The following is a 12,202-nucleotide window of genomic DNA, read 5'->3' as shown; positions in this document are numbered from 1 at the left end:
GTGTGGAGCCAAGGGCATAACAGACACAACACTCTGCTGACCCCATAACTGCAAAGTTCCACTGGTATTAACATCAGCACAAACACTGCGCCCCCGCCAGGAGCTTCATGGCCGAGCAGCTGCATGCAGCCTTACATCACCAAGCACAATGCTAAGTATCGGATGGAGTTGTGTAAAGCCGCCACCACTGGACTCTGGAGGAGACGTGTTCTGTGCAGGGCCGGATCACACTCCTCTATCTGACATCTGATGTATGATTTTGGGCTTGGTGAATGCCAGGAGACCATTACCTGCTGCCTTAGCCCTGTATGTAAATTGCCTAGCCAAGGCAAAGTGGTTTTTGTTACCAAGCACCACAAGTCACATCAGTCCTCAGGTACACTCCTCCATAAGTATCTATTCAACGTCTGACCTGAACTTTAGCAAATCAGTTTCGATCCTATATTATTTAAGGCGATTAACAGGTTCAAGTCATTTATATTTTTTAACAATATACATGTAAAAAAAATCTAAAGTACCACGTATCAAAAAAGTGAATAGAGGAGAAAAATATTTTTTTAAAAAGTCATTATGAAACTTCAGTACCAAGGTAGCTGGACAGAGAACACCAGAAGACCTATTGCTCGTGTTTCGCAGGAAATGCTTCATCCATGGAATCTATATCTCATTTCCTCATGTGCACAATTGCATATTACATATTACAGCTTCTGATAATAGTAACCATAAAATTAATAATAATAAATATAATTACAACAGTAACAATTATAATAACATCGTATCATTGTTAGAATTTATAATTTTGAAAGTGACACATCAAAGGAAAAAAATAATGGAAAAGTGAAGAAATAAAACAATCTGTCCATATCCAACTTTCTTTATTGTACATTTTTTTCAATGTTATTTACCGACCTCTATAAAGAAATTTCCATCAAACCTGATGATGAACGATTCCGTCCAAAGCTGAAAAATAATAAGATGCACACAGAATTATTTTCCATTCTGCTGGTTTTCGATGTTATTGGATTTTTAGAAAAAGTTATTTCCTAGATAAATTTCTATCCAAAAGATTGTGACTGTTCATCCTGATATATAAATCTCAATGTTCTTTTGTTTCTTTAGTTACTTGGACTTCAGAGAACAGAGCGGAATTATTTCAAATTGATAACTAGAACTTGTTTTCAAAGTTACGAGACTTCTTATACTTTTGTTGTGTTATACCAATTGAAATTTTAGGGTTTTTTTTTAAAGTGCCTCCTTTGACCCATTCGGAATGAAACATTGACTTAAAGGGGTTTTATAATAATAAGGTGATAATACATCATTAGTATACTCCATCACTTTGCTGTCTACTGTATGAGGATTAAGGGGCTGCAGCACTGGTTTGGTCAGCAGAAAACTGCAGCCTAACCCACTCACTTCAACTAAACTAGCTTGTCCCCTCTGCTAGAAAATGTAGCAGAGATGGTGTATGTGTCACAGTGTGTATATGTGCATGTATGTGTAACTGTATGTGTGTGTAAAAATATACACCTCTGTGTATGTGTGTGAGTGTTAAAGTATGTGTATATTTGTGTGCATGTGTAAATGTATGCATCTCTGTGTATGTGTCATGGGTGTGTCAGATGTGACAGACAGTCACCCTGAAATTGGTTGCAGAAAATCTCTTTGTTTGACATTACGGACACCTTCTTAAATCTGTCTCACTCTAGGACCCAGAGGCTACCCCCCTCCTGCTAATTGACACCCAGGCCTGGGTGTTTAAATACTTTCCGGTGATATTCAAATGTTTCCTTGTGAATGCTTGGAGCTATTGCAGTCTGCTTCCTTCATCTCTGGTGCTAGGAGGATGTTTGGTGTCATCTCTCTGAAGTCGGCTCAAGCTAAGTTTTTTCCCCCGTGTTTTTCTCCTTTGTGTCTTTAGTTGTAGTGGGGACTGACTAGTGTTCATCCCCCCCTTCCCTATCCAAAGCCTAGCGTTAGGGAAATACAGGATTTAGGTTCCTGTGCGGTGATTGGTGAGGAATATAGGGACGGTAGGGGAGACAGGGTGAAATCAGATCAGCCTAGGCGGTCTTCACTCCCCCTTTCCCTAGAGTCTGGCCTTCCTTCCCCTCTTCCCTTCATGTTGCACTTAGTCTTTTCCACACCTTGCGTGACAGTATGTGTGTGAGAGTGAATGTATGTGTATATGTGTGTGCATGTGTAAATATAAGTACAAGTTTGTGTAAATGTGTGCAGCTCTGTGTGTGAGTGTTAATGTATGTGTATATTTGTGTGCATGTGTAAATGTATGTATGTTCATGTGTAAATATATGTATGCGCATAGGTAATGTAAGCACATATGTGTATGTGTGTTTAAGAGTGTGAATCCATGTGTATATATGTGTGCATGTGTATGCATGAGTATGTTTAAATGTATGTGTGTCACCCTGGCCTGGATGCCACAAAATGTATTAAAGCTGTGTCTGAGCGGAAGGGGGAGGTTCTCTAGTCAGGGGAACATTAGCATGCAATGCCTCCTGTCTCAGGCCAGTAGGGGGAGCAGGCTGCCCCTATAAAAGCTGGTGCTGGGGGCAGGGTTAGGGGGAACTTGATGGCCTGTCTCAGCACTGAGACTAGTCCCAGAGCAGAGCAGGGACAGACAGTTGCACTGCACCTAAGAGGAAGTGTGGCAGGAGGAGAGCCACAAGCCAGAGACAAGAGGCGAAGAGAGCCTGTCTTGGCAGAAAGAGGACTTAATTTACCAGACTTTGGTGTCTGAGGCTGGGAGGATTCCACATCCCCCAGCAGATAACCAGTCCGCAAGGGACTGTATATTCCTTGGCCTAAGAAGCCTGGAGGCCCTGCCACAACCGAAGGGACCAGTAAAGCCGTACAAGGCTGGGAGCAGAAAGGAACCCACATCGCAGGCCATACAGGCGAGAATACACGGAAAGCTCGGAAACGTGGGCTGTTACCCTATAACGAGGAGATAGCCAGAAGGAGTGCAGAAAGCACGGTAGGCCTACACCCTCACCCTGACCAGGGCCAATTTCCCCGTTGCTCTCAGACATCCAGGTCCCCTCCTAGCCGGGACTGTTTATGGGTCAGTTTACCTGTTTTAGTAAAAGACCCTGGACTGCAACTTGTTGTCTGTGTGCTCCTTGCTCCTCCAGCACTATCAGCACCGGGACTCTCACTACCATCACTCCCACCATCCACTACACTGCCCTGGGGCCGCACTCTTCCCGTGGGGAGTCACACCATCCCAGCTGCATATATCATCAACCCCAGCGGTCTGCCCTGCAGCGGCGGTTCCTAATGACCGCAAATCCACGGGTGGCGTAGTCGGACAAAACCAACAGCACAAAACGGACTATCACTGACCTGACCACCCTGAGCCACGGAACCGGGTTGCCACTACTACCCCCATCGTTCCCCTATTGCCCGAATCCGAGTGCCCCACGGCCCAGGGGGCGAGTCAGCTTTGGCGTAGTCGGCAGGATTTCGTGCCCGCAACCACCGGGTACTGCGTGCCTGAAAAAGACTTTTGTAACTTACCTGTGGCGAAGTTTCCCGCCGTCCGGAGTCGTTTCCCGCCATCCGGAGCCGATTCCCGCCATCAGACGCCATCTTGGACCGTTTCCCGCCGTCTTCTGCCGTCTTCCCGCCATCCGCAGCTGCTTCCCGCCATCGGACGCCATCTTCAGGACGCCGAGCAGGAAGAAGAGGGGCGTGGACACCGAAAGCGCGCGAGACCCGAAGCTCCACCCCACGCACCGACGCTGCGCAAGGTCCTGGAAGGGAGAAAGAGCGACGCTGACGTCATCAGGACGCGATGCAAGGTCCTCGTCCAGAGCAGCAGCAGCGGAGCCGCGGCCTACAGAAGAGGATCGTCGGAAGATAGGCCACGCTTAACTAGGGGGGAGGAAGATGTCGGACACAGAGGCGCCCACTACCACCAACGCAGCTGCAGCAGCGGTGATGCCCTTTTCCCTGCCCTACATCCCTGGAGCGGCCTGGCTGCCCAAGTACTCAGGGGAGCCCCATGCCCTAACTGACTTTAAGGAAAGGCTGTACAGTTTGTTCCAGGTTTACCCCCTGACAGAGGAACAGAAGGTCAGCATACTAACAGGGCAGTTAACTGGCGCAGCCCAAAGGGAGGTAAAATCATGGCCCACTGAGGAGAAAAGGACTGTGAAGGGTATTCTGGCCCGGCTGCGGGGTACCTTTGACACACGTACCTCCGCTGAGATTAAAATGAGGTTCTATGGATGTAAGCAGCGGGCACAGGACAGCATCAGAGACTATGCCCTAAATCTGCAGGAAGCCTTGAGGGCTATTCAACAAACTGACCCTGGCAGTGTGCAGGAAACGGATAAGCTGCTAACAGAACAATTCATAGAAGGTCTGCTGTCTAGCGCCCACAGGGCCCAGCTGCGCCTCATGTTCTTTCAGAACCCCGACCTGACCTTTGCCCAATTTAAGGACAGGGCCATAAGGGTGCTCCGTGAATCTGCAACCAGTGGCGCTATAAACCCCCGGTGCCCTGCTCTCACCTACCACCAGGAGGCGGCGCCCTCCTCTATGGACCCCGTGGGGGCTGATGCACAGGCCCTGAACCAAGCCCCGTCGAAAGACCTGCACCACCAAGTCCAGGAGCTGACCAGGAGCGTCGCGGCATTGACCAGGACCGTCCAGGCGTTGCAAGTGGACCCGTAAAGACCCATCGAGCTGGCTTCAAGTCCGGAGGATGTCCCGTGGCGTCGACAGAGGAGGATCCCGTCGTTCCGAGGGAGGCCCACAGACCGCTACGCAGAGGATGGACAGCCCATTTGCCGTCGATGCAACCAGCCCGGACACATTTCCAGGTACTGTAATTTAAATGGGTCCAACCTGGGGCAGAGGGCCAACCCCCAGGCATAAGATCACCAGGCCCTTATGATTGGCGTAATAAGTACGTTGGGGGGCGCCCGGTTTTACCCGTGGTGCTGGACGGTATCCCCATGAGCGCCTTGCTGGATACTGGGTCACAAGTAACCACTATCCCTTATGTACTTTTTAAGCAGTATTGGACTGATGCTGATATCACACGGTATCCAGACAGTAACTTGAGCATCATCGCCAGTAATGGCTTACCCGTGCCGCAGATGGGGTTCAAGGAGATGACCATTAAGATTGGTAAAGTTGAACTACCGGCACAGGGAGTGATTATTGTGGACATTGACCATCGTGAAAGTCACCCTAAAATAACTGTGGGTACTAACGTGATCGAAAATTGTCTTTCAGAAGTAATTGTAATTCTACAACAGGCGGCGGTAAATGCTAGTTCCAGCCAACAGAGAGTCCTCAACAAGGAGATAAAAGCCCTGATGAGACGGCAGCAGGTAGAACTGTCTGGTGGTGAGATCGGTAGCGCAAGACTGAGTGACCCATTCCCCATTTCCATGCCTCCCAAAAGTGAAATGATGATCTGGTGTCGGACTGCAATCGGGTTGAGAGGTAGAGACTACCAAGCCATGGTAGAACCCGTGTACTCGGACAGCAGGCCCACCATTTTGACAGCCCGGGGGGTGGTTGATGTCCGTCATGGGAGGGTGCCCGTCCGCATCCTCAACATTGGGGAGAGGGAAGTACACTTACCCAGGTACGCTACACTCGCCAAACTGTTTGTTGTCGAACACAAAGCTATCAGGGCCGTGGAACCCTTGCCTCCATCTCCACAGGCGGAGGGTAATGGCTCCCAGAAACAAAAGGAGGACTGGTGCCAGAAACTCCATGTGGGTGCTGACTCCACTCCCCTGCACCAAAAACAAGGAGTCTACCGGGTGGTACGGGAGTACGAGAGAGTCTTTAGTAAGCACCCGTTAGACTTCGGCAGAGTAAAGGGGATAGAACACCACATCCCCACAAGGGGGCCACCCACCAATAAAAGAGAGGCACAGACCTGTACCCCCTGCACATTATCATAACGCAAAGGGCATGCTAAGAGAGATGAAAGAAGCTGGGGTCATTAGAGACAGCTGTAGCCCCTGGGCAGCCCCCTTGGTTCTGGTCAAAAAGAAAGACGGCACCATGAGAATGTGCGTGGACTATAGACAAATCAACCGTATCACCCACAAAGACGCATATCCGCTGCCTAGAATAGAAGAGTCTTTAGCCGCACTAAAATCAGCTAACTTCTTTTCTACTTTGGACCTTACTAGCGGGTACTGGCAGGTTCCTGTGGCAGAGGCTGACAAGGAGAAGACCGCCTTCACCACCCCGATGGGACTGAGTGAGTTCAACTGTATGCCTTTCGGGCTCTGCAACGCACCAGGGACCTTCAAGCGGGTGATGGAATGCTGTCTAGGGCACCGAAACTTCGAGACGGTCCTCCTTTACCTGGACGACGTGATCGTCTATTCGAAAACCTACGAGGACCACCTAAAGCACCTGGCCGAGGTGTTCGAAGCCCTGGCAGGCTATGGCCTGAAGGTGAAACCATCGAAGTGTCACCTGCTGAAACCAAAGGTCCAGTACCTAGGGCACGTGGTAAGCGCGGAAGGAGTGGCCCCCGACCCTGACAAGGTCACGGCAATCAAGAGCTGGCCAAGCCCCTCGAACATCAAAGAGGTGAGACAGTTTCTCGGGTTGGTAGGCTACTACCGAAGGTTCATCCCCGGGTTCACTAGGATGGCAGCTCCTATGCAGGACCTCCTAATCGGACAGTCTAAGTCCAGAAGTCAAAAGCCACCCTTCAAGTGGGATAAGCCGGAAGAGGAGTCCTTCCGCCAGCTGAAGATGGCCCTCACGGGGATGAGATCCTGGCCTACCCTGATTATGGCCAGCCTTTTATTCTCCACACGGATGCCAGTAATGTGGGACTGGGAGCTGTACTGTCCCAAAACCAACAGGGCAGAGAACGGGTGATCGCGTACGCCAGCCGGAAGCTGAGGCCCACCGAGAGGAACCCGGAGAATTACAGCTCCTTCATGCTTGAATTCTTGTCGGTGGTGTGGGCCGTGACGGAACGCTTCAAGCATTACCTGGCCTCAGCAAAGTTCACCGTGTACACGGACAACAACCCGTTGACACACGTGGACAATGCAAGACTGGGTGCCCTGTAACAGCGGTGGATGGCCCATCTCTCCAACTATGACTTCGTGATCAAGTACCGGGCAGGCAAAACTAATGCCAGCGCGGACGCCCTATCAAGAATGCCTCACTTACCTGAAGGTGACGAAGACCCAGAAGAGCTGGAGGAGGTAGAACTCCCCGCGTTTCACCGGTATGGAGCCGCTCAATACTCTCACCGCGTGAAGGAGGAGGATCTAACAACTGTGATGATCAATCCCCTACCTCACCACAGCTGGGCCGAGACCCAAGATAGTGACCCTGCAATCCGCCTGGTGAAAGATCTGCTGACCCGGGAAGATGCCCGCTTAGATCCAGATGCCCCAGAGGAGGCCAAGCAGCTATGGAAAGAGAAGAGCAAGCTGTTCCTCTACGAAGGCAAGTTGTGCAGAAGGATTGTCAACCACCGGACGCACGAGCTGACCTGGCAAGTCGTGGTTCCAAGGCGGGATGCAGCTATGGTCCTGGGAGCTTACCATGACAGAGCGGGGCACTTCGGTTGGAAGAAACTGGAGTTCCTGCTAAGAGGAAGGTTCATTTGGGTCGGCATGAGAGGAGCTGTAGAAAAGTGGTGCAGAGACTGTGGCCCTTGTCACCTGAGGAGGAAGGACCGCACCAGCCAGAAGACACCCTTGAGGCCCATCGTCACCACGCAGCCTCTTGAGCTGGTAGCTCTGGACCACGTCAAATTGGCTCCAAGCCGGTCTGGATACATCTATGCCCTGACAATCGTGGACCACTATTCCCGTTTTCTAGTGGTGGTCCCGGTAAAGGACTTGACAGCCCAAACAGCGGCCAGAGCCTTCCAGCAATATTTCTGCCGTCCACACGGGTATCCGGAACAGGTCCTGACAGACCAGGGTCCAGCGTTCGAGGCTGAAATCTTCCAGGAGTTCTGCAACCTCTATGGCTGTAAGAAGATTCGTACAACGCCTTACCACCCCCAAACTAACGGGATGTGTGAGAAGATGAACAATATAGTCATTGATCTCCTGAAGACGTTGCCCCTGGAGGAACGCAGCCTGTGGCCAGAAAAACTGCCGGACCTGATAGACCTATACAACAATATCCCGGTGAATGCTACAAACTGCACCCCGGCTTACCTGATGCGAGCTAGACCAGGTAAGCTGCCCGTAGACCTGGAGATGGGAGTCCTAATACCTGAGGACACCTCCCCGGATGCAGACTGGGATACGGAAAGGCAACTGCAGTACAAGAAGGTACAGGAGAGTGTGGAGAAGAGCCTGGCCCAGGTGAGAGAGAGGCAAGAAAAACTCTTCAATCAACACGCCCCTGCTGGTCCCCTAGAACCTGGTGAGCAAGTCCTGAAGCGGAAGAGAAGGCTACATAAGTTGGACGACCAGTGGGAAAGGGAACCCTACACCGTACTGCAGTCTGACCACGACAACCCAAAGGTGTGCGTAATCACCAAGGACGGAGGAGAAACCACTAGTGTCGTCTCCAGAGACCACCTCAAAAGGTGCCCCGAGCAACTCCGTAGTGCAGAAGAGGATCAGAGTGACCTTGAACCCGCAGAGGACAAGGAAGAAATGATCACCACCGTTCTCGGAGAGTTCCCTCAGTCCTGGACTCGCATAAATGATGCCATAGTGGTACCCGTCCTGCATTTCCTGCAACCGGCACAGCAACAACCAACACCAGAGTCGGAAGGTGAAGAGGAGCAAGCGGTTCCAGAGGCAGAAGAGCCTGTACCAGCAGCCCAGGAGAGTCAACCCTCTGCTGACAGTGAGCCTGCCATGCCTGCGGTAAGCCAAAGAACCCGCAGACAGCTGCCTGCCCTACCTGTACACCCAGCTGGTAGCTGTACCCCTAACGCTAGTTGGTCCACCACCAGACAGTGGGCTACGTAGGTCAACCAGGAGCACAAAGGGGCAGATACCCGCTCGCTGGAGAATATAGAGTGCACTAAAATTGTAAATAACCCTGTTGCCAAATGTTGAAATGTTTGCCAAGTTACATGCATGTTTGGTAATTCTGTGTTTCAGTTTCTTGCAGTTACCGTAAGGACTCACAGCTTATGGACTTTTTATAACCGGGACATTGTATGGACTGCATTCGGAGCCTGACCAAGGAATGAACTAAGACTGTAAAGGACTTGGGGTAGGACAGACCCCCACCTGGTTAAGGCTCCCGTTGTTCTGGTGATATGGACACCCGGTCACAGACCACACTGTGACCTTAAGAACTCAATTTGTGCGTCGTCTGTCTGTTAATGTTTTATTGTTATGCATATTGTCTTTGTTTATTGTTTAGTCCCGGAGTACTAAATTTCACTAGGGGGAATGTGTCACCCTGGCCTGGATGCCACAAAATGTATTAAAGCTGTGTCTGAGAGCAAGGGGGAGGTTCTCTAGTCAGGGGAACATTAGCATGCAATGCCTCCTGTCTCAGGCCAGTAGGGGGAGCAGGGTGCCCCTATAAAAGCTGGTGCTGGGAGCAGGGTTAGGTGGAACTTGATGGCCTGTCTCAGCACTGAGACTTGTCCCAGAGCAGAGCAGGGACAGACAGTTGCACAGCACCTAAGAGGAAGTGTGGCAGGAGGAGAGCCACAAGCCAGAGACAAGAGGCGAAGAGAGCCTGTCTTGGCAGAAAGAGGACTTAATTTACCAGACTTTGGTGTCTGAGGCTGGGAGGATTCCACATCCCCCAGCAGATAACCAGTCCGCAAGGGACTGTATATTCCTTGGCCTAAGAAGCCTGGAGGCCCTGCCACAACCGAAGGGACCAGTAAAGCCGTACAAGGCTGGGAGCAGAAAGGAACCCACGTCGCAGGTCATACAGGCGAGAATACACGGAAAGCTCGGAAACATGGGCTGTTACCCTATAACGAGGAGATAGCCAGAAGGAGCGCAGAAAGCACGGTAGGCCTACACCCTCACCCTAATTGCAAAAAGAACTTCGGCACTCCATTCATGAATATATAAGAAATATTGTATCTAGACTAATGTCACTTTGAAAAATGAAGGTTTTTTGCGCATAATTTGGCCAATTTATGTGTGCCCATCAACCACGACAAGGTCACCTTCGTATGATGGGAAACTACGCTACGCTACCACTGGATATGCCACTCTTGGGCTGTAAGCCTGTATGGACAATATGTCTCTGCTTGGGCTTTTAACCTACAATGTATGGGCTGGTAGAGCTAGTTAAAACCACCTGTGACTGAATGGGAGGGACACATGGTCAGAAAAAAGGCTGTCAAACTTCTAACAGTGTGAACACGTACCTGCTGCAATGCTCCAGGAGCGGGATCCCAAAAATGATTAATAGAAAAAAGAGAGGGGTCACTCACTGGTCTATTCGGGTGCTCTGAAGAAAAAAGTCATCTCAATTGCAAAAAGAACTTCGGCACTCCATACATGAATATATAAGAAATATTGTATCTAGACTAATGTCACTTTGAAAAATGAAGGTTTTTTGCGCATAATTTGGCCAATTTATGTGTGCCCATCAACCATGACAAGGTCACCTTCGTATGATGGGAAACTACGCTACGCTACCACTGGATATGCCACTCTTGGGCTGTAAGCCTGTATGGACAATATGTCTCTGCTTGGGCTTTTAACCTACAATGTATGGGCTGGTAGAGCTAGTTAAAACCACCTGTGACTGAATGGGAGGGACACATGGTCAGAAAAAAGGCTGTCAAACTTCTAATAGTGTGAACACGTACCTGCTGCAATGCTCCAGGAGCGGGATCCCAAAAATGATTAATAGAAAAAAGAGAGGGGTCGCTCACTGGTCTATTCGGGTGCTCTGAAGAAAAAAGTCATCTCAATTGCAAAAAGAACTTCGGCACTCCATACATGAATATATAAGAAATATTGTATCTAGACTAATGTCACTTTGAAAAATGAAGGTTTTTTGCGCATAATTTGGCCAATTTATGTGTGCCCATCAACCACGACAAGGTTACCTTCGTATGATGGGAAACTACGCTACGCTACCACTGGATATGCCACTCTTGGGCTGTAAGCCTGTATGGACAATATGTCTCTGCTTGGGCTTTTAACCTACAATGTATGGGCTGGTAGAGCTAGTTAAAACCACCTGTGACTGAATGGGAGGGACACATGGTCAGAAAAAAGGCTGTCAAACTTCTAATAGCGTGAACACGTATCTGCTGCAATGCTCCAGGAGCGGGATCCCAAAAATGATTAATAGAAAAAAGAGAGGGGTCGCTCACTGGTCTATTCGGGTGCTCTGAAGAAAAAAGTCCTCTCAATTGCAAAAAGAACTTCGGCACTCCATACATGAATATATAAGAAATATTGTATCTAGACTAATCATTTTTGGGATCCCGCTCCTGGAGCATTGCAGCAGGTACGTGTTCACACTATTAGAAGTTTGACAGCCTTTTTTCTGACCATGTGTCCCTCCCATTCAGTCACAGGTGGTTTTAACTAGCTCTACCAGCCCATACATTGTAGGTTAAAAGCCCAAGCAGAGACATATTGTCCATACAGGCTTACAGCCCAAGAGTGGCATATCCAGTGGTAGCGTAGCGTAGTTTCCCATCATATGAAGGTGACCTTGTCGTGGTTGATGGGCACACATAAATTGGCCAAATTATGCGCAAAAAACCTTCATTTTTCAAAGTGACATTAGTCTAGATACAATATTTCTTATATATTCATGTATGGAGTGCCGAAGTTCTTTTTGCAATTGAGATGACTTTTTTCTTCAGAGCACCCGAATAGACCAGTGAGCGACCCCTCTCTTTTTTCTACACCCTCACCCTGACCAGGGCCAATTTCCCCGTTTCTCTCAGACATCCAGGTCCCCTCCTAGCCGGGACTGTTTATGGGTCAGTTTACCTGTTTTAGTAAAAGACCCTGGACTGCAACTTGTTGTCTGTGTGCTCCTTGCTCCTCCAGCACTATCAGCACCGGGACTCTCACTACCATCACTCCCACCATCCACTACACTGCCCTGGGGCCGCACTCTTCCCGTGGGGAGTCACACCATCGCAGCTGCATATATCATCAGCCCCAGCGGTCTGCCCTGCAGCGGCGGTTCCTAATGACCGCAAATCCACGGGTGGCGTAGTCGGACAAAACCAACAGCACAAAACGGACTATCACTG

Source organism: Phyllobates terribilis, unplaced genomic scaffold, assembly GCF_046119375.1.
Source record: "Phyllobates terribilis strain yellow unplaced genomic scaffold, ASM4611937v1 Scaffold_12__6_contigs__length_324123572, whole genome shotgun sequence".
Taxonomy (NCBI): Eukaryota; Metazoa; Chordata; class Amphibia; order Anura; family Dendrobatidae; genus Phyllobates; species Phyllobates terribilis.
Note: the sequence above shows the minus strand (reverse complement) of the source record.